Here is a 24,715-nt window from a genome sequence, read left to right on the forward strand (position 1 = left end):
AAACGACTTCAAAAACATATTTCAGGATATCATCCATGAAAACTTCTGGGACCTTGCTAGAAGGCCCCACAGTAAAATTCAGGAAGTACGGAGAACTTCTGCAACATTCTACCCAAGAAGATCATCCTTGAGATGCATAATCATCAGATTTTCAAAGGCCAAAATGAAAGAAAGAATGTTAAAGGCAGCTAGAGAGAAAAGACAGGTAACCTACAAAGGGAACCTCATCAGGCTAGCAGTGAACGTCTCAGCTGAAATCCTACAAGCCACAAGGCATTAGAGGCCTATGTTCAACATTCTTAAAGAAAAAGGTCTTCAAGGAAGAATGTCATATCCAGCCAAACTAAACTTCCTAAGTGAAGGAGAAATAAGACTCTTTTCGGATAAGCAAAAGAACTGCCTTACACAAGGTCTTGAAAGTAGCCCTAAATATAGAAAGGAAAGACCACTACCAACTAATAAAAAAACACACTTAAACACACAGACCAGTTATCACTGTAAAGCAACCACACAAACAAGCCAACACAATAACCAGCTAACAGCACAATGACAGGATGAAATCCATACATATCAATACTATCCATGAATGAAAATGGACTAAATGCCCCCACTTTAAAGGCCCAGAGTAGCGAGCTGGATAAAAAACAAGACCCTATGGAATGCTGTCTTCAAGAGACCTATATCACTTGTAATTACACACATAGGCTCAAAATAAAGGGATGGAGGAAATCTATCAAGCAAATGGAAAACAGAAAAAAGGAGGAGTTATAATGCTGATTTCAAACGAAAGAGATTTTAAACCAACAAAGATGAAAAAGGACAAGGCAGGGCATTACATAATGGTAAAAAGTTCAATTTAACAAGAAGACCTAACTATCCTAAATATATATGCACTCAAAACAGGGGCACCCAGATTCATAAATCAAGTTCTTAAAGACCTACAAAGAGACATAGACTCCCACACAATAATGGTGGGAGACTTCAACACTCCACTGACAGTATTAGACAGATTATTGAGGAAGCAAATTAACAAAGATTTTCAGGACCTAAACTCAACATTGAATCTGATAGACATTTACAGAGCACTCCAGTGAAAAACAACAGAATATACAGTCTTCTCATTTCCATGTTGCACATACTCTAAAATCAACCACATAATTGAACATAAAACAATCCTTAGCAAATGCAAAAGAACTGAAATCATACCAAACACACCCTTGGAACACAGCACAGTAAAAATAGAAGTCAAGACTATGAAAATCACTTAAAACCATGCAATTACCTGGAAATTAAACCACATGTTCCTGAATGACTTTTGTGGAAACAATGAAATTAAGGCAGAAACCAAGAGGTTCTTTGAAAATAATGACAACAAAGATACAACAAAACAGAATCTCTGGGACATAGCTAAAGCAGTGTTAAGAGGGAAATTCATAGCACTAAATTTCCACATCAAAAAAATAGAAAGATCTCAAACTAACAACCTAACTTCACAACTGAAAAAAATTAGAAAAGCAAGAACAAATCAACCCCAAAGCTAGCAGATGATGAGAAATAACAAAAATCAGAGCTGAGCTGAAGGAAATCAAGATGTGAAAAACCATCAAAAGATCAATACATCCAGGACTTAGTTTTTTGAAAAAATTAATAAAATAGGTCACTAAGTAAATGAATAAAGAAGAAAAATAAGAAGCTCCAAATAAACGCAATCAGAAGTGACACAGGGAATGTTATTACTGACTCCACAGAAATAAAAACAACTATCAGAAATGACTATGATATGAATACTTCTACACACACAAACTAGAAAACCTAGAAGAGATGGATCAATTCCTGGACACATATACCCTCCCAAGACTAAGGATTTGATTCCCTGTACATACCAATAATGAGCTCTGAAAATGAAGCAATAATAAATAGCCTACAAACCAAAAAAATGTCTGTGAACTGATAGATTCACAGCCAAATTCTACGAGATGTATAAAGAAGATCTGGTACCATTCCTAAAGAAATTAATCTAAAAAAAATTTGAGGAAAATGGACACCCCTTGAACTCATTCTATAAAGCCAGAATCATCTTGATACTAAAATCTGGCAGAGACAAAATAAAGAAAGAAAAATTAAGCACAATTTTCTTGAAGAATATTGATGCAAAAATCCTCAACAAAATACTTGCAAACTGAATGCAGTGGCACATCAAAAAGCGAATCCACCACAATCAAGTAGGCTTCATCCCTAGGATATGACTCATCACATACACACAACTAAAGACGAAAACCACATGATTATCTCAATAGATGCAGAAAAGGCTTTTGATAAAATTCAGCACCCTTCATGTTAAAAACTCTCAATAAACTAGGTGTTGAAAAAGCATACCTCAAAATAATAAGAGCCATCTATGACAAGCCCACAGCCAACATTATACTGAATGGACAAAAGATGGAAGCAGTCCCTTTGAAAACTTGCACAACTATGCCCTCTCTCACCAATCCTATTCTACATAGTATTGGAAGTCCTGACCAGAGCAATCAGACAACAGAAAGAAAGAAAGTGCACCCAAATAGGAAGATAGGAAGTTAAACTAACTCTGTTAGCAGACAACATGATGCTGTATCTAGAAAACCCCATAGTCTCGGCTCAAAAGCTCCTCCAGCTGATAAACAACTTCAGCCAAGCTGCGGGATACAAAATCAATGTACAAAAATTACTAGCGTCCCTATACCCCAACAACAGCTGAACCAAGAGCCAAACCAGGAATGCAATTCCATTCACAATTTTCACAAAAAGAATAAAATACATAAGAATATAGCTAACCGGAGAGACACAAGATGATCTCTACAATGAGAATTACAAAACACTGTTCAAAGAAATTAGAAAAGACACAAGCCAATGAAAAAACATCCCATGCTCATAAATGGAAAGAATCCATATCATTAAAATGGCTATATTGCCTAAAGCAATTTAGAGATTCAATGCTATTCCTATTAAATTACCAATGACATACTTCACAGAACTAGAAAAAACTATCTTAAAATTCATATGGAACCAAAAAAAAAGAAAAAAAAGCTCAAACAGTCAGGGCAATTCTAAGCAAAAGGAACAAAGCTGGAGGCATCATGTTACCCAATGTCAAACTATTCTGAAAAACTATAGTAATCAAAACAGCATGGTACTGGCACACAAACAGGCACATAGACCAATGGAATAGAATAGAGAGGCCAAAAATGAGGCCACAGATCTATGATCATCTGATCTTTGACATAGCTAACAAAAACAAACAATGGGGAAAAGACTCACTATTCTATAAATCATGATGGGATAACTGGCTACCCATAAGCAGAAGATTGAAGCTGGACCCTTTCCTTACACCACACACAAAAATCAACTCAAGATGGGTTAAAGACTTAAGTGTTAAACCCAAAACTATAAAAATTGCAGAAGATAACCTAGGCAATACTATACTGGATATAAAAATGGGCAAGGATTTCACGGCAAAGACACCAAAAGCAATTGCAACAAAAGCAAAAATTGACAAGTGAGATTTAATTAAACTAAAGAGCTTCTGCATAGCAAAAGAAACTATTATCAGAGTAAACAGACAACCAATAGAATGGGAGAAAATATTTGCAAACTACGCATCTGAAAATGGTCTAATATCCAGCATTTATAAGGAGCTTAAACAAATTTGCAAGAGAAAAGCAAACAACCCCATTAAAAAATAGGCAAAGGACATAAACAGACACTTCTTGAAAGAAGGCATACATGTGGCCAAAAAACATCTGAAAAAAACCTCAATATCACTGCTGGTTGGAGAAATATAAATCAAAACCACAATAAGACACCGTTTCACACCAGTCAGAGTGGCTATTATTAAAAACTCAAAAAGTTACACATGCTGGTGAGGTTGCAGAGAAAAGGGAATGCTTATACATTGTTGGTGGTAGTGTAAATTAGTTCAACCATTGTTGAAAGCAGTGTGGAGATTCCTCAAAGAGCTGAAAGTGTAACTGTCATTTGACCCAGCAATCTCATTACTGGGTTTATAGCCAGAGGAATATAAATCATTCTACCATAATGACTTATACCACAAATGTTCATTGCAGCACTATTCACAAGAGTAAAGACATGGAATCAACCTAAATGCCCATCAATGACAGATTAGATAAAGAAAATGTGGTACATATACATCATGGAATACTATGCAACCATAAACAAGAACTAGATCATGTTTTTTGTGGGAACATGGAAGGAGCTGGAGGCTATTATCCTTAGCAAAATTAACACAGGAACAGAAAACCAAATATTACATGTTCTTACTTATAAGTGGTAGCTAAATGGTAAGAACTTATGAACACAAAAAAGGAAACAAGAGACACTGGGGTCTACTTGAGTGGGGAGGTAAAGATGGGGGAGAAGAACAGAAGATATAACTATTGGGTACTGGGCTTAATACCTGGGTGATGTCAGTAATAATATGTACAACTAACCCCCATTACGGTGTTTACCTATGTAACAAACCTTCACATGTGCCCCCAAACCTAAAATAAACGTTTTTAAAAAGTAAATAAAATAATACCTTTTTACCTTAAAACCATTCATTTGGATTTTGGAATAGTTTCATAACTGAGAGAAAAACTTTTAGAAAGGAGAAACTGTTAAGTAAACTAGTTCTCCATGATATCCCCTTTTATTGGGTAGACTTCTTTGTATAGGAAACTAAAAATGTGTCTGAATTTTTTAGGCAGGGATAAATAATATCACAACAAAGTATCTTTCAAATCATGAAACAATATTTGAAGTAATTCTTCTTCTTCTTTCTTTTTTTTTTTTTTTTTGCTTTTAATTGCTTTTTAGGTAGGTGATTAAACTCACTAAGTATGCCTGGATTTTCCAGTGTAAATAAATATTAATTATGAACTTACAGAAAAACAAATTTCACTTTTTCATCTAAATATTCAGTTATTGTATTTACTGGAAAATTTCCAGGAATGTTGCTATAACAGAAGGCTTTTAGCAAAAAGGTCTCTTTCTTTGAAGTAAATATTCGGGAAAATATTCTGTATTGCTGTCTTTAATACAAGCATGTTTAAAGGTTTATCTAAATTTTTCTTCAACTTCAGTAATACATGAAGTAGAGCACTCCTATTCACTATTCCAGAGTATGGTATTATAAAGACAGATTTTACTCCTCATTCTTGTAATAATAATAATATTTAATATGTCAGGCATTTTGCTAAACATTTCACATGTGTTTCACCTAGCATTATGGGATACTTACTATTCTAGCCCCATTTAACATATAAGTACCTTGAATGTTGGAAATGGTATGTAACTTGCCAAAGACACAGGCAGGGAAAGGCAGAGCAGAGCCTTGCTCTTCACTTCTCTGGGACTCAGTTTCTTCATCTGAAAAATAAGATTGTCGGACTGGATGTCCTTTTATTATAAAATGTCATTATTCTGGGATTTTCAGAGACCCTTCAAAATAATGCAGAGCCATCTACAGAAAGTAGTTTGGCTTACATAAAACTGGGATGTTATGGATAACTCTAGATTTTCATCGTTGTAAGCATCTTAAAGGTCTTGATAAAGTTGTTATTAAAGTCTTATTACAGGTATTTGAGGTCAGGTATGGTGCCTCAAGTCTGTATTCCCAGCACTTTGAGAGACCAATGGGGAAGAACTGCTTGAGCCCAGAAGTTCAAGATCAGTCTGGGCAATGGAGGAAGATCATTGTCTCTCAAAAACAAAACAAACAAACAAAAAAAAAAAAACAAAAAAAACCCCTGCTGGGTGTGGTGGTGCATGCCTGTGGTACCAGCTATTCGGGAGACTGAGGTGGGAGAGGATCTCTTGAGCCCAGGAGTTAGGCTGCAGTGAGCAATGATCACTCCACTGCACTCCAGCCTGTCCCCCAGTCTGTGTCAAAACCAAAGTATTTGATAAAGGATTTCTGCTCTCATGCTTTTTTATTGATTTTCATTTTTTTTTCTATCTTTAATGAATTGTCAGAGCCCAGTGAGGAAACAGAACAGATTGATGAATCTATAAATTAAGATCAGGTTGGCTGGGCGCAGCGGCTCATGCCTGTAATCCCAGCACTGTGGGAGGCCGAGGTGGGCAGATCACAAGGTCAGGAGTTCAAGATCAGCCTGACCAACATGGTGAAACCCGGTCTCTATTAAAAATACAAAAATCAGCCGGGCATGGTGGCATGTGCCTGTAATTACAGCTACTCAGGAGGCTGAGGCAGGAAAACTGCTTGAATCCGGGAGGCAGATGTTGCAGTGAGCTGAGATCACACCATTACATTCCAGCCTGGACAACAGAGAGAGACTCCACCTTAAAAAAAAAAAAAAAAAAAAAAAAGATCAGGTAAGATCAGGCTGAAGAAGTGGTCTTTCTAGCTGTGTTCAGGCCTCGAGCTCTAGCCTTTCGGCAGGTTGTCTACCTTTCAATCCAGAAATTATATTTCACATGGTATCCACAGCTCTTACATTTGATCTAAATATCTCCTCAGATCCTGGTATGAGGAAATAGCTTCAGATCTTGTTTGATTAATTACTATACAAAGGGTTAATCAGGAGTACTAAAAACAAATGTCAAGTCAAGGCAATAATCAGGAAGCAGTAAATATCATGGTTTAGAAGTAAGCAAGGCTAGGGCTGCTAAGTTTCATAGGAATGCATTTGTTGCAAAACATATCTAAGATGTCCATTATGTATGAATTGTTCATTTCATTCAGTGTTTTTTTGTTTTTTGTTTTTTTTACACTGCATTCCTATATGTCTCTCTGTTTTGCACAGATCCTCTCTTCGTACTTGGAGTGTAAGTAATTTTAACAAAGGCAAAGATCAGCCACTGTTGTTTATTGAACTACTATGTATTACATACTTCTCTATTTATTCTGATTTAAATCTTCAGACAATGTTGTGAGGACAGGAGTATTGTACTCATTCACCAAATCTCTTAGACCGTTCAGGGTGCTATAACAAAATATCTTAGACTGAGTAATTTATAAAAAAAAATAGAAATATATTGCTTACAGTTTTGGAGGCTGGAAAGTACAAAAATAAAGTGTCAACAGATTTAGTGTCTGGTGAGGGCTTACTCTCTGCTTCAAAGCTGGTGCCTTAATGCTGTCTTCACATGGTGAAAGGGACAGACAAGCTCTCTCAGGCCTCTATAAGGGTGCTAATCTCATTCGTGAGGGTGGAGCCCTTGTGACCTCATCACCTTGTAAAGGCCCCACCTCCTAATAGTATTGTAATACACAAATATTGAAAGGACACGCACATACAGACAAGAGCACTAAGCAAGAGAACTGTGGCTCACAAAAGTCCATTATCTTTCCATCGTGTCATGATATGTATTCCTATATATAATTGTTTACAGTTTTTAGAACGATCCTAAGACTGTAGCAAAATTATAAATGTAACATTAGAGCTCAAAATATCTTAGACATTATCTTGCCTAATACCTTCCTTTAGAAATAGAGTCTGAGGTATGAGGATGTTAAGTGACTTGCTCAAAATGGATATTTAGCAAACACTTGTTGAGTGACAGAAGAACAGAAAACAAAAGGAGAATTTACTTTATCTGCAATGAGTTCTGATTCTATGAAACATAGATACAAGCCTATTGGGGGCAAAAATGTATGGGACATACTTTGATGAAAACATCCTTGGAGGTTACTGAATACTGGCATTATTTCCATTTAAGTTGTGAAATAAATGGATTTTAAAACTGCACTTCCATTCACTTTTGACAGTAAGTCAGACAGCCTTGATTAAAGCAGAAATGCTGCACAAATGAACTCAAATGTAAGTGAAAATTTTGTCAACTATAGGAGAGCAAGAGCAACATTAAACACAGCAGTTTGAGTTTACAGGGCTTTTTGTAAAATCCCTGGGCTATGAAACAAAATGAGCAATCATAATAAATAGTAACAGTAAAGCTAGTAGATCTATTATTGACATAATTTAATATTTCTCCCTCAGACAAAGAAAAGATAAATAAAACATATTCACTGTTGCTCTTTGCTTCACACACTGTGCTAAAGAAAATACACTTTCCTGGATAGAGTTTCTTGGTTTTTGTTTTTGTTTATGTTTTAAGTTGCAGACAATGGAAATTTTTTGGCTCAGCTAAAATTTTCAATCTAACCATTTCCATTAGTGAACAATACAGGACACAGCCAGGCAGGTAAGATTGCTGACAGCGTCCGTGTGCTTTCTTCCAAAGATCCTGTTCATAACCAAACCTCAAAGTTGGGCAAAAATAAGTGAAGTCTGGGTCCTTGAAATTTCATTTTTTCCATTAGGGAAAACAAAAATGTCACATACAACCTTTATTGGAAAGCATTTGAAGCACACTGAGATAAGTTTTTGTGAAATCGGTTCTCGTTAAAATTCATAAGCAGAACTGGAGCTAGATTGTATAAAATATTAAGGGTGGGGAAAGATAAATGCAACCAGAATACGTAGGCACGGCTTTGGGTTGCAGATTTAGGAACCACTGTGTTCTTCCACTGAAAGTGAAATGTCTATGTTATTACTATCGTGAGAGGAACTGACTAACGACATCCCTGAGTTAGCAAGGCATATTACTGGGACCACAGAACTGTAGTGTAATGGGCCTACCTTGCCTCAGGGTTTTCAGCTCTTGTGTTGGAAGTGTTCTTGTAAAATAAAAACATCCTGCACTGAAGCTAAAATAAATAAAGATGTATTTTGAACAGAACACTCTTCTTGCCTTCCTTTCCAACTTCCCTGCCTGTCTAAAAGAAAAATATTTTTTATTTGTTGGTGACATAGAACCATGATTAATTGCTTCTAACACCAAAAATAGAACAGTAATCCGGCAACTCTCAGACACTGCAAAGCTAGTCTTGTTCATAAACTCAGAAGAGGCTCAGAAAATATCTCAGAATAACCCATGATCCTGGCAGCAACAATTTTCCAACATAAATCTCAGTAGGAAATATGGCTTTCCGCTCTGTTCCTTTTACTATTCCTGTAGCTTGTTGCCTGGACTAGTAGAATTCTTCTGTGCAATCGCCCTACCATGACTGTGAAAATAATGTTTCCACTTCCCAATTTTGTGTGTATGAGAACTAGAGAAAAAGGTAATTGATGCTAATTACGATCGCCTCCTACCTCACCTGTTTTAATTTGTTTTCATGACCAGAGAAAAGATGGTAGACAAACCTAGGAACACCATAAATATCGAGCACTGTGCTTGGAGCATTAGGAATTAGATTGCCTTCACTAAATTATAGCATGGTATACAGCACATGGAAGAATGGAGCCCAGGTTAGATAAATGACTGTCTTTTCCATCTAAAGTTGGGGTCTATCAATATGAGTTATTAGCATTAAAGAACCACAGTCTTGGGACAGATGTAATTCACAGATTCCACTAATAATGCAACATCCATAATGGGGTTTAGATACAAAATTCTCCTCATTCTCTCAGCTGCCACTGTAGGTGGTGTTCATCCCAAATCCACATGTCCCCAGGATCACCACAATTAGTATTTGCATAGAAAAACAAAACTTCCTACTTGACTTGGACTAACACTTCCAATGTAAGGGTCTGTTTTTGTGCAGGATTTATGATCCTTCCGAGTGTAATCCTGGCATTTTGGATGACGTGTAGGATTTCCAGTTCACTAGCAAGCCTTTCTGTAATGTGAGCTGTCAGACATTTTAGTCTCTACTTTAGTCCACAGAGATGTAGGTCTGATTTGATGATCTGCCTCTTCTGTGAACTTTTCAAATTCTCATTGGTTGCTGCTCTGCTGGCTTCTTTGCCCTCCCCCCACTTGATGGCACTTCCTTTCATAATTCAGGAAGCTTCTCGGTCAATAATTGCATGTTCATATCACAGGTAGTAAAATTGTCTTAAATTTTCTTTGTTAGTGAAAATGGCATGATTAAGACTTGTCTAGCACTCTATTTTTATTGAACAGGGACCTATAGGCTAAAATGGAGTTGTTACAATCTTTCAAAAGGTAAGCAAAAAGCTTTCTTAAAACTTTTGGCTTTAAAATGAGAGAATACAGCAAATTCAACAATCCATTCAAATTAAGTTAACTCTTTTTTTGTGTTTAAGTAGGTCCAAGTGGAGCTTTCACATGTTTTCATTATTCAACCCCCTGTGATGATATTTTCCAGCAATTATGTACACTGCAGTTAGGAGTGAAGAATAGGGCAACAGGATACCTTGGCAAAGTAATGGAGAATGAAAAATAATCTGATTTGTCTCACTGGGGATGCTAGTTATATTAATTTGGGGAGGAGAGTCTTCTCTCTGTAGTTTCATTTTCTCACGCTTTAAAGCAGACTGGGCTCCCCAAATTCAAATATAGACTTGCAAACTTTTTCTTCATTTTGGCTCCTGGAGCTGAGTCTTTGGTTTCAGATCACTTGTGTGTGAATCCTGGTTTTTCCTTGTTCTAGCTACATGTCCAAGTTACTGAACCTCTTAATCCTTAAGAGGTCAAGTTATTTCACCTCTTTTAATCTCCATCTGTTCATTTGTGAAATGGAGATGACTGTAGTTCCTAACACACAGGGCTGTATTGGGGATTAAATGAGAAATGAGATAAGATCATCTTTATCACCATACAGGGAACAAGTAAGTGCCCAATAAATGTGACCTGTCGTTATAGTGTATTTCTACACATATGGGTTTGTGAGTTTCACCACTCAGGTAGCTGAATCGGTTTGAAAAGGACTGTCTTAAAATCATTAATGCATAAAGAGAGACGAATGATGAAGTAAAAGAAATAACCAAATACATTTTAGAGCAACCTAGTAACAGTGTTTCATAATAAGTTTTGCTGTGACCTCCCAGAATGAAAGTAAGTTAAATTTTTTCTCGTCTTTTTTGGCAATGAACAATAAGTTCCTAATTTCTATTTCTCATGGCCTCTCCATTTAAGTCTGACTTGGTAGGTCAACATTGATTATTTAAAAAATAGTCAAGCAAATTTATTTCTGTTTTTTTCTTAACAACCTTATGGGGAATTTAAATCTATGGTCCATACTTCAAATTTGGTTTCTAGGATTTGGCTGATTAGAGCGGGAAAACAATCTTAAGCTCTTTCTTGACTAGTGACGGATTGCTGCTAATCTTCTCATTATATATAGTACATACAAATTTGCTGCTAAGCATTCATATCTTCATATATATACACATACGCAAACATATATATTCATATGTACATATACACATTTATGATGTGAAAACTAATCTCAGAGTCAGTTGGGGTAGAGATAGTCAGTATTTCAGTAAGATGTGAATTAAAACCATGGAAGCGAAGTTGTGTGTTAAAAAAAAAAAAAAAAAAGGGAGACTTGTTTTAAGTAGCACAGAACCGTAACAATAAAACTCAGCAATTGAATCTCACTAGAGCTAAAAATAGGTTTAGTGGTTTCATTCATTCAAAATTTTTTTTCCTGAATGCCATCTATTTGCCAGGCATGATGCTAGGGTTTGGGAGTAAAAAATGAAAAGGATCTATTCACAAACATCTGTGTAAGAGAATTCCCAAGTAATGCGCCCAAGGTTACGCCTGATGAATAAGGCCAGGACATAAGTTCTCTGTCTCCAAAGTCCATGTTTTTCCCACAATATCAGGTTGCTCATTTTAGCAGACACAGTTGATGCCCTGTACTGATCCTCTCAGATCTCTTTTCCTAACTCTAGTGCGTTCATCTCCTAACTTCTGCATGTTGTACTAGTAAAAGTTTGCACCTTTGACCTGAAAGGATTACTCTTGGACACTGGAGTTTCCTTGCCTGAACAGAGTAAGAAATGTCTACAACTGGCCTTCTTCACGTTTCCCTAACACCCAAAAAACCCAGAGTGGCACATAGTCAATGATTGGTGTGGTATTATAAAAGTCCATTTCCTTTACCACAAGGTAAAGCAAACTCTAAAGTGTAACTCATGCTCCAAAGCTCTCCATAGGATGATGTTGAGCCCTCACCTGAAATTTCTTGGTGTATTTTCCTTGTCTATCTTGCTGTCTCTACTCTATTACTGATTTTTTTCCTGGACATAGTCTCACCACACAAATTTTCTTTTAGGGAGTGCTCCTGGGAGATTCTGACTAAAGGCATCTATATTTTGAGCTTTTTGTTTGTTTGGTGTTTTACTATGAGTTCTTCTAAGTTTTAACTGAAAGATCATGGAAATAAGTTTTTATGAGATTTTTAGATCACATTGTGAAAATTAAATTAAAATTCATCATTTGACACGATAATTTAATTAATAAAATGTGAGTGTAGTTTATTTAGTGACCTTGACCAAGTCATTTTATCTATTCAGGTATCAACTTGCTATAGATTGAATGTTTGTATCCCTGTAAAATTCATATGTCGAAATCCTTAGCCTCAGTAAGATAGTATCTGGGAGTGAGGCCTTTGGGAAGTTCTTAGGTCATGAAGGGTAGCCCTCATGAAAAACATCTTTGCCCTTACAAAAGAGGTCCCAGAAATCTCCCTTACCCATTCAATAATGTAAAGACACAGTGAAAAGATGGACATCTATGAAACACGAAGTGAATCATCACTAGCCATTGAATCTGCTAACGTCTTGAGCAAAGACTTACAGCCTCCAGAATTGTAAGAAATACATTTCTGTTGCATGTAAGTCACCCAGTCTATGCTGTTTTTGTTATAGCAGCCCAGTTGGACTAAGGCAAGATTTTCCTTGGAAATATGAGTGTTATTTAGTCAAGTAGTCACCATGGTCCTATAAGCCTCTAAAATTCACTGAGCTACTAAATCTTTCTTAACCTATAATCATGTCAGTTCACCATTTTGATGGAACCTATATATTTGAGGCAGATAATTTGGTGCTACCCAGTCACAGTCAGTTTATTAGCAGTTGACAGTTAAGGTAGACTACCTCAGTGTTAATATACAACCTATGTAATGTAACATTTAATAACCTTTCTGCTTTAGAAGATATTATGGTTTTGAAAAATACACACATGTGGCATAGGGTATAAATAACCTAGTAAATGTAAATGCAATAGTAAATTCTTTAATATAAAGTGACATGTGAATATTAAATATAATATGTACCACGTCATTCATGACACACAAAAATGATAGTTTAAATAACAGCCTCTATGAACAGTATTCACATTTTTTTGTTTTGTTTTGTTTTGTTGTTTGAGATGGAGTTTTGCTCTTGTTGCCCAAGCTGGAGTGCAATGGCATGATCTCGGCTCACTGCAACCTCTGCCTCCCCTGACTCCTAGGTTCAAGTGATTCTCCTGCCTCAGCCTCCCAAGTAGCTGGGATTACAGGCACCCGCCACCACGCCTGGCTAAATTTTTGTATTTTTAGTAGAGATGGGGTTTCACCATGTTAGCCAGGCTGGTCTTGAACTCCTGACCTCAAGTAATATGCCCACCTCAGCCTCCCAAACTGCTCAGATTACAGGCGTGAGCCACCACGCCCGGCCCAGTATTCACATTTTGACATTTTATTTTCATCTGAGTAACAAGGAAAAAGTAATTTAATGCTTTAATTTACCTTTTTTAATAGAGCAGATTTCCAGTAACAATAATCAAGTTATACTTTTATACAACAGTAAATACATTAAAATAACTGTGGTTAAAATTCATGCTGCATTTGCAAAAAAAAAAAAGTTTCTCTTTCAGCTTTTTCAACTAATGTAGCGTGGTCGTTGTCAATTTTAAGTGTTTAATATGTTATTAAACATGTCATATGAAATAGTATAATTCAGGATTTTGCCCATTTTAAAGTACCTTTGCTGCAAAATGAGGCATAGTGCAGAATCAAATAGTGGAAACAGTGAATACTAAAACATTAAAATTCTGGCTGACATTAATTTCACCTATTCCTTGAATAATCTATTTATTCAATCTGCAAATATTTAAGAAATAAAGCAACAAAATATATTTTACATTGATAATATAATCCATGAGAAAGGATAAAGAGAATAAAATGAATGAATAAAAGATGTACTCTGCCTTACTCTCATATTCCACTCTCAGAAAAAGAATAGAAATAAAATAAATCTAAAAGGCTATAAAATAATTCCATGAAAACATTGATTAGGTGATGAGCTTATTTTATCTGAAGGCAGCATAGGAATAAAATTTTAAAAAGTTCTCAAAGGACAACTGGAAAATCCCTCACTGGACTTTTTTTTGGAAGCTTTGACTATTGGACATCAAGACCAGGTTATCATATTTTGTGTATGCTTCACAAAGCACAATTAGGCAATTTTTAGGCAATTTTTTAGGTCACCACAACTAGAAGTCACATGAACTCTGCTCAGCAATAAGCTGTTCTCAGAACAGACTTTCCAACTCACTGCTGGATTTCTCCATTCAGCTGGATGACCCTAAGGACTGACCACTGTCAGCCAGCAGGTTGTCTAGCTTTTTATTCCAGTCGTAATAAGGTGACAGTGTTAACCATGAAAACTTGAGAGGCACCCCATCCTCCTTCCAATTACATCCTGTACCACCTTGCTCGGGACCTCTATTCCTAGTTAGCAAGGAAGGCTGCAGCAGTTGCTATTGCTTATTCTGAAAGAAATGTAGAACTTGACAGCAGCCTTCTGAGTTTGGGTCAGGAAGATGTTCTTTGGACCAAAGCAGGCTTCTTTACACACAGCTCAGTTTCCAGGAAGTCGCCACAGATGTGCCCAATAACCAGGTTCTTGTCACTCAATCAGCAGAAGCTACAATTATGCCCTTTGTTCCTACTGGCAGAGGGAGGAGTATATTTCATCACTATGATCAATAATGACTTGTGGACCGTCCTTGAAGAGCAAGAAATGCAATGTAGAGGTAAGTCTATAATAGAAAGATATAGTATAGCAGTGCTCAACCATTTTATTTATGTGCTTCTCACATTTCTTATGACCCATGGCAAGAATGGTCCACTGACTCTCACAAACAATACTTAGCAAACTAGTCATATATCTCAACACTCTTGGCATTCATGATTTGAGGACCAATATGCGTGAGAGTTGTAACTATAGAAGTAACCATATGCTATGGTTGGATATTTAACTGCTCTAAAACTCATGTTGAAATGTGATCCCCAATGTTGGAGGCAGATTCTGATGGGAGGTGCCTGGATCATGGGGGTGGAACCCTCATGAATAGATTAATGCCTTCCAGGGAGTGCGGGCAGAAGGTGAGGCAGAAAATGCTGATGTAGATGCTGCAGCAAGTTATCCACAAGATCTAGCTAAGATAATTGATGGAGGTGGCTACACTAAACAACATATTTTCAGTGTAGACCAAACAGCCGTCTATTGGAGAAACCTATCATCTAGGACTTTCATAGCTAGAGAGAAGCGAATACGCTTTGTTCCTGGTGGAAGAGGGAAAAGTTTATTTCATTATTCTATTAGTTCCCACAAGAGCTGGTTGTCAGCAGGAGCTTAGCATCTGCCCTTTTTCGTGCTTCCTCTTTCCATGTGCTCTCTCTACACACTGACTCCCTTTGCCTTCTGCCGTAAGTGGAAGCAGCTTGAGGCTTTCACCAGATACCCAGTCTTCCAGCCAGCAGAATCATGAGCCAAGTAACCTTCTGTTTTTATAAATTACCCAGTCTCGGGCGTTCCTTTTTAGCAATGCAAATGAACTAAAATGCCATCTATTTTACTTTTTTTAAAAAGGTAGATCTCTACTGTCATACCACAAAGATATTATGGGTTTAGTTCCAGACCCTGCAATAAAGTGAATATTGAAATTAAAGATTTCCAAACATTTTTGTTTTCCTGGTGCATATACAAGCTATATTTACACTACACTGGGCTCTATTAAGTGTGTAATAGCATTATGGCTAAGAAAAAAATGTACATACATTAATTAAAAATACTTTATCGAGAAAAAATGCTAATGATTATCTCAGCCTTCAGGTGAGAATCTTGTTGGGATATGATGGAAACAGCTTGGATTTGTGAGTCACCTGATAGCAAAGACCCACTGCCAAATTACATAAGATTTTATGTGAACAAAAAAGTAAACTTTTGTTGTGTTAAGCCGTTCAGATTTCATGTTTTTGTTTTGCATCAGCTAGCAGTTCCTTCCTCTGACTAGTACTGGCCTACTATTTATGTTGATAAGCTTATTTAAATATTTTAACAGCAAAGTTAATAGTAATGCATATGTTCTTGTTCCAAGTATTTCTTACAGCATACATAAATCAATTCCGTCTCTCTATAATGTTCCCTCAAAATTCAATTTTCTCCTTAGAGGGAATTACAATAAAAAAATCTAGTATGTATCATTTAAAAAATAATATTAAGCTTTTAAATATATAGATGTGTTATAAAATATATTGTAATGTTTTCACGTAATGGGTAGTGATATACATATTGTTCTTCCACTTGCCTTTGTCAGTTAATAAAGTGACCACAACATCATTCCATGCCAGCATGTATAAATCTATCTCACTATTTTATCTACTTTCTTGAAATTCTAAATTCCCAATCTAATTTAACAATTCTTTTTCTGATTGACACATAAGTAGTTTTCCATTAGTTGATATAATTAATAGAACTGAAATAAACATCTTCAAACATCAATTTTTGGCATGTGTGAATAAGAAAAACATAGCAAAGCAGAAGCTGAGATAGAGCAAATTTATTTTTTAATATTGCCAAAATGTCATCCCACAAATATTCTACCAATTCATATTCTCACAAATTAATTTATGCAAATACCGTGCACTCTCACAGACATTATTTTTTCTTTTTAAATTTCATTTTATTTTAGATTCAGGAGGTACATGTGTGGGTTTCTTACATGAATATGTTGTATAGTGATGGGATTTGGGCTTCTAGTATACCCATCACCCAAATAGTGCATACTGTACCCAGTAGGTAAATTTTTAACCCTCAACATCCTCCCAGACATTATTTTCAATCCTTTAACCTTTAAACTTATATGTTGAAAGATAATGTCTCACAATTATGTTAATTTAATTTTAATATCATTATTTTAACTTGTTTAATGTTTTCTAATTAGATTTTGCAGAAAATTGCTACTACTTCACACAGGTAAAGCTGGATTTCTGCAGTAATATTCTGAATCACAGGATTCCTCAAGCCATTCTTTAAAATTCTAATGTCTCAACCAAGGCCACAGAAGACAAAAAATTTATGATGCCAAAAAGATATTTCCCCTTTGCACTGGAAAGCAAGCATTTGTCAGAATGACCGAGTGCCAAGGAAGGAGGCCACACATGACACTCTCAGCTAGTGAGGAGTATCAAGAAGAAAGGGGATAGAAGAATTTCCAGAGTCCATGAGAGAGACACCATGTACAAACAAGTCCAGAGAGGTCTGGGCAGGCTAGTAGTCAGGGTTCTGAATCCAGAATTCAGCCTTGTGTGGAGAAGCCATAAAGAGAGGAAGTGGAGGATCTGGGTGGTGCATCCAGGACAACATATATGAATAGACTTCAGAAATCTCTTACTCACCACTGCCAGATGAAAATTACTGGGTAATATGAGTTAACAGGTCTACTGGGTGAAAGAACCAGAGCATATCAGACACCCCATCCTACCTTAGACTCCTTGCTACATATTGTCAAGCAGATGGACTATTGTTGGCTCCCATATATCAAGTGATACTATTTATGGCTTCTGAGGGAGCAACATTTCTTGATGACCCTGGGACCCAGCGCATTCTTGCCAATGTACCTGAGCTGAAGGCTATCTTTATGTCTCCTGAATATAGGCATTTCTTCCCCTATGAACAGTGGACCCTGTCCCCTGAGGTTGGCACTGTGCAAATAAATGGGGTGAGTGAATAATGATACATAGTTGAGACAGGCCAGGAATACCATGAGTAGTGGAAGAAGACATATAGCTGGAAGGAGGGAGAAATTGATGTCCCAAGCCTAGACAGACTTTTCATGCTTCTTGAATTTTTGCACTACAGAGGGTGGATATCTGTATGTGCTGGTCTATTTCGCCACCAGATACTGCATGGGGTAAGGGTGTCTTAGTTATTTCAGGTGGCTATAATAAAAATACCATAAACTTAGTGGCTTATAAACAATAGAAAATTATTTCTCACAGTTCTGGAGGCTGGGAAACCCAAAATCAAGGCTTAAAAAATTTGGGTGTCTGGTGAGGACCTAATTTCTGGTTCACGGATAACTGTCTTTTTGCTGTGTCCTTACACAGTGATAAGGGTAAGGAATCTCTTTTGGGTTTATTTTATAAGGGCAATAATCTCAATCATGAATCCCCCCCACCCCCGCAGAACCTAATCACCTCCCAGAGGCCTCACCTCCAAATACCATTACCATGAGAGGTTAGGATTTCAAAATGTAAATTTGGGGGAAACATAAACATTCAATCCATTCCAAGTACATTGGCCCACGGTATAGACATTTGCAGAGTGGATGGTGAGCTTATGGAGATGACACACTACCCTGTTAAACTGATGGTGGCTGATGACAATATGTGAGATCTAATGCAGCAAGCATCATATACCATCTTATTGCCAGCATCTCCACCTCCAAGATGAGAGTATTAGGGCCTGGGAAGCAGACATTTCCAATCACACACTCTGATAGATTTTAATGAAAATTCTCAGGTTAGGTGAGCAGTTGTAGCACTTTGGGATGAAGGCAGAAGAACCTACCAGGAGGCAGGCTCCATATTTCAGTACCTTTTAATTATAATTTTTGTGGGTACATAGTAGGTATATATATTTATTGGGCACGTGAAACGTTTTGACACAGATCTGCAAAGCATAATAACTGCATCATGGAGAATGGGGTATCCATACCCTCAGGCATTTATCTCTTGTGTTACAAAAAATTCAGCTATATTTTCATTATTTTAATATGTACAATTATTATTTACTATAGTAACTCTGTTGTGCTATCAAATAGTAAGTCTTATTCATTTTTTCTAACAAATTTTTTTGTACCCATTAACCATCCTCATACAGCCCCACTACTCTTCCCAGCCTCAGGTAACCATCCTTTTACTTCTCTATGTCCATGAGTTCAATTGTTTTGATTTTCAAATCCCACAAATAAGTGAGAACATTTGATGTTTGTCTTTCTGTTCCTGGCTTATTTCACTTAAAATAATGATCTCCAGTTCCATCCATGTTGTTGCAAGTGACTGGATCTCATTCTTCTTTATGACTGAATAGTACTCCATTGTGTGTATGTAGCATATATTATTTTTCCATTCATCTGTTGATGAACACTTAGGTTGTTTCCAAATCTTACCTACTGAGAATAGTGCTGGAACAAACATGTGAGTACAGCTGTCTCTTTGATATATTGATTTCCTATTTTTTGGGTCTATATCCAGCAGTGGGATTTCTGGATTTGATGACAGCTTTATTTTTCGTTTTTTGAGGAACCTCCAAACTGCTCTCCATAGTGGTTGTACTAACATTTCCATCAACATTATACAAGAGTTCCCTCTTTTCTCCACATCATCATCAGTATTTGCTATTGCCCCTATTTTGATATAAGCCATTTCAACTGGGGTGAGATGATATCTCACTGAAATTTTGATTTGCATTTTTCTTATAATCAATGATGCTGAGCATCTTTTCATATGCCAGCTTGTCATTTGTAGGTCTTCTTTTGAGAAATGTCTATTCACACATTTTGACCATTATTTAATTGGATTATTAATTTTTCCTTAGAATTGCTTGAGCTGCTTATATATTCTAGTTATTAATCCCTTATCAGATGGGTAGTTGGCAAATATTTTTTTCCTGTTCTATGGGTTGTCTCTTCACTTCGTTGCTTGTTTGCTTTGCTAGGCAGAAGCTTTTTAACCTGATGCATTCCCATTTGTCCATATTTGTTTCGGTTGCCTGTGCTTGTAGGTTATTACTCAAGAAATTTTTGCCCAGACCGATGTCCTGGAGATATTCTTCAACGTTTTCTTGTAACAGTTAAATAGTTTGAGGTCTTAAATTTAAGTCTTTAATCCATTTTTATCTGATTTTTGTATATGGCAAGAGATAGGGTTCTAGCATCATTCTTCTGCATATGGACATTCAGTTAACCTAGCATCATTTATTGAGGAGACTATCTTTTCTGCAGTGTATATTCTTGGCACCTTTGTCTAAAATGAGTTCACCGAAGTTGTGTGGATTTTTTTCTGGGTTCTCTATTCTGTTCCATTGGCCTATGTGTCTGTTTTTATGCTAGTTCCATGCTGTTTTAGTTATTACAGGTCTGTAGTATAGCTTGAAGTCAGGTAATGTGATTCCTTCAGTTCTGTTATTTTTAGGCTATTCTGGATTTTTTGGTTCAATATGAATTTTAGAATTTTTTTTCTATTTCTGTGAAGAATGTAATTGGTATTTTGATAGATTGCATTGAATCTGTAGATTGCTTTGGGTAGTATGGACATTTTAACAATATTGATTATTCCAATCTGTGGACATGAAATATCTTTCTGTATTTTGGGTGTCCTTTTTAATTTCTTGCATCAGTGTTTTACAGTTTTATTTACAGAGACCTTTCACCTCTTTAGTTAATCCCTACGGGTTTAATTTTATGTGTGGCAATTGCAAATGGCATTATTTTTTAAATTTAGTTTTCACATTGTTCACTGTTGGCATATAGAAATGTTACTGAACTTTGTATGTTTATTTTTTATCCTACGACTTTAATGAACTTGTTTAACAACTCTAATAATTTCTTTGGAAAGTCATTAGAATTTTTTCAAATATGAGATCATATCATCTGCAAACAAGGGTAATTTGACTTCTTTAATTCCAATTTCAATGCCCTTTATTTCTTTATTTTGCCTGATTGCTCTAGCTAGAACTTCCAGTACTATCTTAAATAACAGTAGTGAAAATAAGAATTCTTCTTGTGTTCCAGGTCTTAGTGGAAAGGTTTTCAGTTTTTTTCCATTCCATGCGATACTAGCTGTGGGCCTGTTTTATATGGCTTTTATTATTTTGAGGTATGTTCCTTACATATCTAGTTTTTTGAGAGATTTTATCATGAAGAGATGTTAAATTTTATCAAATGCTTTTCTGGCATCAGTGGAAATTATCACATGGTGTTTGTCTTTCATTCTGTTGATGTGATGTAACACATTAATTGATTTACATATGTTGAACCATCCTTGTATCTCAGAGATAAATCCCACTTGGTCTTGATAAATGATGTTTTTAACATATTGCTGAATTCAGTTCACTAGTATATATATTTTTTAATCTTAAGTTCTGGGATACATGTGTAGAATGTACAGGTTTGTTACATAGGTATACGTGTGCCATGGTGGTTTGCTGTGCCAACTGACCTGTCATCTAGGTTCTCTCCCTTCATACCCCCCCTCCAACAGGCCCCAGTGTGTGTTGTTTCCCTCCCTGTGACTATGTGTTCTCATTGTTCAACTCCCACGTATGAATGAGAACATGTAGTGTTTGGTTTTTGGTTCCTATGCTAGTTTGCTGAGGACAATGGCTTTCAGCTTCATCCATGTCTCTGCAAAAGACATGATCTCATCCCTTTTTATGGCTGCAGTATTCCATGGTGTATATGTACCACATCTTCTTTATCCAGTTTATCATTGATAAGTATTTGGGTTGGTTCTGTATCTTTGCTGTTGTGAATAGTGCTGCAATAAATATATGTGTGCATGTGTCTGTACAGTAGAATGATTTATATTCCTTTGGGTATATACCCAGTAATGGGATTGCTGGATCAAATGGTATTTCTGGTTCGAGATCCTTGAGGAATCGCTACACTGTCTTTCACAATGATTGAACTAATTTACATTCCCACCAACAGTGTAAAAGCGTTCCTATTTCTCCACAGCCTCATCAGCATCTATTGTTTCTTGACTTTTTAATAATTACCATTCTGACTGGCATAAGATGGTATCTCACTGTGGTTCTGATTTACATTTCTCTAATGATCAGTGATATTGAGCTTTTTTTCATATGTTTGTTGGCCACATATATGTCTTCTTTTGAGAAGTGTCTGCTCATATCCTTCACCTACTTTTTGATGGGGTTGCTTTTTCTTGTAAATTTTTAATTTTCTCGTAGATTTTGGATATTAGACCCTTGTCAGATGGGTAAATTGCCAAAATTTTCTCCCATTCTGTAGGTTGCCTGTTCACTCAGATGATAGCTTCTTAAACAAGTACAAGACAAGGATGTCCTGTCTCACCACTACTATTCAACATAGTATTGGAAGTTCTGGCTAGGGCTATCAGACAAGAGAAAGAAATAAAATGTATTCATATAGGAAGAGATGAAGTCCAATTGTCCCTGTTTGCAGATGACATAATTCTGTATTTAGAAAACCCCATTGTCTCAGCCCAAAAAACTCATTAAGCTGATAAGAAACTTCAGCAATGTTACAGGATACAAAATCAGTGTGCAAAAATCACAAGCGTTCCTATACACCAACAATAGACAAGTAGAGAGACAAATCGTGAATAAACTCCCGTTCATGACTGCTACAAAGAGAGTAAAATACTTAATACAGCTAACAAGGGATGTGAAGGACCCTTTCAAAGAGAACTACAAACCACTGCTCAAGGAAGTAAGAGAGGACACAAACCAATGGAAAAAGATTCCATCATCATGGATAGAAATAATCAATATCGTGAAAATGGCCATACTGCACAAAGTAATTTATAGATTCAATACTGTCCCCATCAAGCTACCATTGGCATTCTTCAGAGAACTAGAAAAAACTACTTTAAATTTCATATGGAACAAAAGAAGAGCCCGCATAGCCAAGACAATACTAAACAAAAGGACAAAGCTGGAGGCATCACACTACCTGACTTCAAACTATACCACAAGGCTACAGTAACCAAAACAGCATGGTACTGGTACCAAAACAGACATATAGACCAATGGAACAGAACAGAGGTGTCAGAAATAACATCATACGTCTACAACCATCTGATCTTTGACAAACCTGACAAAAACAAGCAATGGGGAAAGGATCTCCTATTCAGTAAATGGTGCTAGGAAAACTGGCTAGCCATATGCGGAAAACTGAAACTGGACCCCTTCCTTACACCTTATGCAAAAAATAACTCAAGATAGATCAAAGACTTAAATGTAAAACCCTAGTATTTTTTTGAGAATTTTTGCATCAGCATTACTCAGAGATATTCATCTGTAGTTTTCTTTTTTTGATATGTCTTTGTCTGGTTTTAGTATTGGAATAATACTTGCCTTGTAGAATGTGTTTGGAAGTATTCTCTCCTGTGTTTTTCAGAATAACTTAAGTAGCATTTGTATTAGTTCTTTTTCAAATCTTTGGTAGAATTCTGCAATGAAGTCATTGTGGCCCAGGCCTCTCCTTACTGGAAGATTTTTTGTTACAACTTTGATTTTGTTACCTATTATTGCTCTATTCAGGTTTTGGATTTCTTTCTGGGTCAGTTTTCCTAGGTTGCATGTGTCTAGAAATTTATCCATTTCTTCTAAATTTTCCAATTCTTTGGCATATAGTTGGTTACAGTAGCCAGTAATAATGCTTTGAATTTCTGAAGTATCAGTTGTAATGTCTCATTTTTTATATCTGATTTTATTTATTTTGATCTTCTTTTCCTAGGTCATCTGACTAATGTTTCGTCAAAATTTGTTTAACTTTTCAGAAACCAACTTTTTGTTTAAATGGGTTTTTGTATTGCTTTTTAAATTTCAAATTCATTTATTTCTGCCTTTATCTTTATTATATCTTTTCTTTCACAAATTTTTAGTTTTGTTTGCTCTTGCTTTCCTAGTTCTTCAACATACAATTAGATGGTTTATTTAAATTTTTCTCTTTTTTGATGTAGGCAGTTATAGCTATAAACTTCCCTCTTAGTACTGCTTTTGCTGTATCCCATAGGTTTTGAAATATTGTGTTTTTATTACCATTCATTTTAAGAAATTTTTCATTTTCCTGCTTAATATTATCATTGACCAACTGGTCATTTAGGAACATTTTGTTTATTTTTTCTGTATTTGCATAGTTTCCAAAATTTATCTTGTTATTGATTTATTGCTTTATTCCATTGTGGTCAGAGAAGATGCTTGATATTATTTCAATTACTTTTGAATATTTTAATACTTTTTCTGACATAACATATGGTTGCCTATCCTTGAGAATGATCCATGTGTTGAGTAAAAGAATGTGTATTCTGTAGCCATTGGATAAAATATTCTATGAGTATCTTAGATCCATTTGGTCTATAGGGAAGATTAAGTCCAAAGATTTTTTATTGACTTTCTGTCTGAAAACTCTGATCAATGCTGAAAGTGAGGTGTTAGAGTCCCCAGCTATTATTGTATTGGGTCCTATCTCTCTCTTTTGTTCTAATAATATTTGTTTTATATATCTGGATGCTTCAGTGTTGGGTGCATATATATTTAAAATTGTTATATCCTCTTGCTGAATTGACTGCTTTTTTATTATATAGTGACTTTCTTTATTATATAGTGACTTTATTATATAGTGACTTTTTCTTATATATAGTCACTATATAGTGACTATTATATAGTGACTTTTCCATAATATCTATTTTGTCTAATGTAGGTATCTACTCCTGCTAATTTGTAGTTTCCATTGACATGGAGTATATTTTTCCATCCCTTTATTTTTAGTCTATGTTTGTCTTTGTACATGAAGTGTCTTCCTTGTAGGCAACAGATGAAAGGATCTGGATTCTTTATCGATTCAGCCACTG

Source organism: Colobus angolensis, unplaced genomic scaffold (genome assembly GCF_000951035.1).
Source record: "Colobus angolensis palliatus isolate OR3802 unplaced genomic scaffold, Cang.pa_1.0 Scaffold518, whole genome shotgun sequence".
Lineage (NCBI taxonomy): Eukaryota > Metazoa > Chordata > Mammalia > Primates > Cercopithecidae > Colobus > Colobus angolensis.